This window comes from Sciurus carolinensis, chromosome 4 (genome assembly GCF_902686445.1).
Source record: "Sciurus carolinensis chromosome 4, mSciCar1.2, whole genome shotgun sequence".
Taxonomy (NCBI): Eukaryota; Metazoa; Chordata; class Mammalia; order Rodentia; family Sciuridae; genus Sciurus; species Sciurus carolinensis.
The window spans coordinates 35,073,305-35,077,785 of record NC_062216.1 but is presented as its reverse complement, the minus strand read 5'-3'; positions in this window follow the sequence as shown (position 1 = coordinate 35,077,785).

Sequence of the window (4,481 nt, the reverse complement as noted above, 5' to 3'; positions counted from 1 at the left end):
CGATAGTTTTTGAAAAATGCTTCTAGTAATGTTTACTACACATTTAAAACAGCTGGTGCCTCCTCGATGTGTTGCTGATCAAAATACACTTCATAAAAAAATAAAATTATTTACTTGCAAAATTAGGCTACTATAATTCCAGGCACCCTGTCTTCTTCAGAAGAAAGTAGATATTTAAAACTTATAAAAGGTAAAGAGATATGCGGTAAAGAATAACTATCATAAAAGGCAGAAAAGATGCTGATAAGGCAACAAGATAAAAAGCTCTATCAACATTGCATCTATCTGTTGGCGTGCTTCTAGGGCCACGAGTTACCAGACGTCTCTACTGTTTGTGTGATTTCTATTATTAAATTATGAGAAATTCATTCATCTCAATAAGTGCTAGTTTCAATATTTGTGAATTAGTAATCTGCCTGGTTGCACTAATGGGAAAATGCATCCATTATTGCCTTTTTAATTTTTTTTCATGTTCATTTACTAAAAACATGTTATTTGAAATGGTAAAGACATCATATATGAGATAAATTGAGTGCAAGAGAAATCTTTGCTCTCAGATGCTGCGCCTTTTGGTAAATTCTAGCCTGTTATTTCTGCTCAGAAAGGCATGCTTAATAAAGTGAACAAGCACAAATGTCAGGTAAAATATGCCACGTACTTTTATATGCCCTATCGATTTTTCCTATAATTAAAGTGATGAACACACACTGTTTGGTAATAATGAAGCTAGATCTCCATTTGAGAATTTTTTAAAGGTTTAGCAGAGTGAGTTTCAGCCTGTTGCCTTTTGGTAAAATATCTTTGCTCAAATTTCCCTAGAGATATCTGAGTAAAAAGCAGGATTGTGAGGGGTAAGTCAAAGGATTTTAGAGGTCTACAAAAGTTTCAATTTCCTTAGGTTCAGCTTTCACTGTTTATGAAAGTAGGAATTGGGTTAAAATCTCTGGTAATGGACCCTTGCCTTTCCAAGACAGCATCATAACTAACAACAGGAGTAACCCCTTCAATGCTGCACTGTGTGTTTCCAGCTTCAGTCTAAGTTTGAAGCCTATTTTATATTTCAATCTCTTTATTCACTCTTTCATGCTGAGAATGTCAACCAATTAGTGCTACTTTAGGTAATGCTTTTCATGAGACTGACACTGGTCCACAAGGAATTAGTCTGAGACCACCAACCCATTTCACATGGGCCAATGAGTATCCATTGGACAGTGACAACTTTTGATCACAACCTGCGTTTGGGTTCAAACCAATTACTTAACGGCGACAGGTTCCATACCACCCGATTAAGTCTGTGTGTCATTCAGGGACCCAGATTAATTAAAACAACAACGAGGCAGAAACCTTTTACATAACTTATTTCCACTGCTCTGGCCACCATGATCACTGAAATGGAAAAGGCAAGCAAGGCGAATTCATATCAAAACCAAAAGCAGAAACTGGCTCCAACAATTTTTGCTTCTATATGCTAGGAGCGGGGGAACTGCATCAGTCCAAAATGAAAGGATAGGAAGAAACTTCTTAATATTTTTATTTATAGGAAGTTGAACTTCAGGGGAGCATATGTTTTCTTCTTACATGGAACAATTTTTCATTAAATATTTTATTTAATTTGTATGTGCTTTTGCTTTAAGATTCTCTCCTATTTATGAAAATAATTCATGATTAATGCTGCCTTTTTAGAAAATACAGAAAAGCCTGTTCCAAACACACATGGAATCCTACCCCAGAGATAACAAAATATTGTTAATGATTCACAGAATATTTTCTAGTTTATTTTATTCATAGGCATTTTTACTATACAAAGTCATCTACTTTGTGCTGCTTTGTTATCTGCCTGCGTTCCTTAAAAGCATTTTGTGAGCCTGTTTCCTATCAATAGTGCCATTCAATGATAGAGATATTTTGCCTTTTTGTTAGTTTGTTTGTTCCTTTCAAATTGTCTGCTTGGCTCTCTAAGGCGAATGCTGTGGTTCAATATTAATGTTTATTTATTATTATTAGTTTGTCATTTTCAGGTTCCTTTGGTTGTAATCATCAGGGAGGAGGCTGTTGGTCGGCTCCTGTTAGCAGCAGCAATCTATCGATAAAACCTCCTTGCCTGCTGCTTATTACTATACAACATGAACCCGAAGGGAAAAACCCGTTAAGTGGGATTTTACACACAATTCTCCCCTGTGGCTTTAGAGTTGCTCCACATCACTCCTGTAGGTTTGGTACCTGAGCTTTAGGATGGTAATTCTTTTTTTCAGGTTCAAAGTCATATAGCTCTAGTTTCTGTAAATCTGATGAACTGGAAATGTGGTATTTGTCTATGGAATCTGATCGAAGATACTGAATTGCTATTCAAGGAAATAAAAAAATAACTGAAGGCAGGACAACTTGAAATGAAGTACAAGTTCTAAGAATTGTGTCCTCAGCTGAATGCAGGCCATCTATTCGTGGTCACCCTTGGCTTAGCTCTAGACACTGCCAGTAATATTTTTCTTGTTTCAGTTGTTTAATAACTATACTTACAAGAATACTTGAATTTCCTTATTAATTATAATGTGTGATTTGACTGGATTAAACTTCAACAGCATACTTTAAAAGTATCTTTAATAGAATATGAATTTTTATAGAGGAAATATATAAGCCTGAAATAACCTCCCTTTGTAGCTATCTAGCTCTATACACTGCATACTAAATGAGATATTTGCATGTGTGATAAGCAGCTTTATCCTTGATTAGACTTTGAAAATATTGGTAATTGATAACAAATCATTTTTGTAGGTCCAATAAAGCAGGACTCCTCCTACAGAACACTCAGTCTGGTTTTTAGCAAGCGCATCATTCTATCTGAAACTAGTAAAACTACATTTCTTCTAAAAATATTTATCCTCATATCAAATTATATCTAATTAAGACTGATCTACTCCTCAGTGTTTCTAGTCACTCAGCTGTTGAGTTTTCAAAGGCAAACATCACAAAGCAGTTCTTTGTGATGGGTTAGATCTATTCATTCAGAACATTCTGGCAAGTTAGTACCAATAGTTCCATGAAAGCAGATTGGTAATCAGAATAGCTAATGTAAACTGATTGATTACAGGGTAGTCCTTTTGTTTTATGTGCACAGACAGTCAGTTTGGCCTCACATTAATCTTTTTATATCAACAATACCGTAAAACTTAGGAATAATTAAAAGAAAAGAAGCCTGATTAAACTAAGATGGAAATGAAGTGAGGTTTTAGAATTTTTTTCCTTTGAAAACTGTTAGTTTAAGAAGCTTTACAGATATGCTAAGGAAAATTTCTATTTTTTTTTTTTTAATTTTTTTTATTTTAGTGGCTTGTGAACCAGTTAACACTTTCCGATAGGTACTTTCTCCTTTCTACATCACTCCATGCCTAGGATGAGATGTGTGTCTTTTTTACAGTGCTGACGTCAGCTCCTCCAAATACAAACACAGCTCCCATGTAAACACTGTCCCCATTCTGCTTCTACCCTTCTTCGTAATGAGAACAGAGAGCTTCACCCTCTCCATCCAGCGTCCTGTCCCTGTGGATTTCTGGATGCTCCTCTTTCCTTGGAAATTGTCCTTCATTACACAGTGCTCTCACCACTGCTGTCCTGGTCTGCTCCACTCTGATCTTCTCCAGGGAGCTTCACATGTCCTGTTCAATTCAGTCAGCACAGCGACTGGGCCTTGATAAATGTTCATTAAGTCAATGAACACATGCATGATATTTGAGGATCTTAAGTTCAGGCCTAAATGCAATACAATCTCAAAAAAGAGAATAAGAAAAGATGTCTTAACCACCAAAGGGGGTACAAATGGGCAGGAAACATCCTCCAATTAAAAGACTCTTGATGTACATATTTTATAAGATGCCAATCTGTTTTTCAGGGAGAGGTGTGTTTGGCACTTCATATCACTACAGATAAACTTGTTCCAAGTTCCTCAGGAAAGAGCACTATGCAAAAAAGCAGGCTGCTATTGGGTATCAAAAAAATCATTGTAGTCTTAGCAATAAGAACAGTCACATGGCCTCTGGCAAATTACTTAGCATATCTATATGTCAGTTTATTCATTTGTAAACTGGGAATAATTATGTCACCATGTTGGAAGGAGATTGTGAGGTTTAAGTGGATAATTTCCTTGTAAAATATTTAGAACAGTATTTGGTACATTGTCTGCATTCAATTAATGTTGGATAAAAATTCCACCACCATCAGCATCACCTTTTTTAAAATTCTATTCTACAAGAGAAGTGGCAGCAATAGAGGCAACAACACTGTTCTTGACTTTAGAGGCCAAAACGAACTAGGGTTTACAGACAGCATTAGGCAAGGGCAGAAGAGGCAGAAGGCGCAGCTGCTAAACTGAAACCTCAAATGCATGAATAGCAACTTAACAGAGGATTAGCAGAAGTGATAGGTAAAGAGTTGCTAGGAGTGGATGATGATCAGAGGAGACTGATTTAAAATGATCTATTACATTA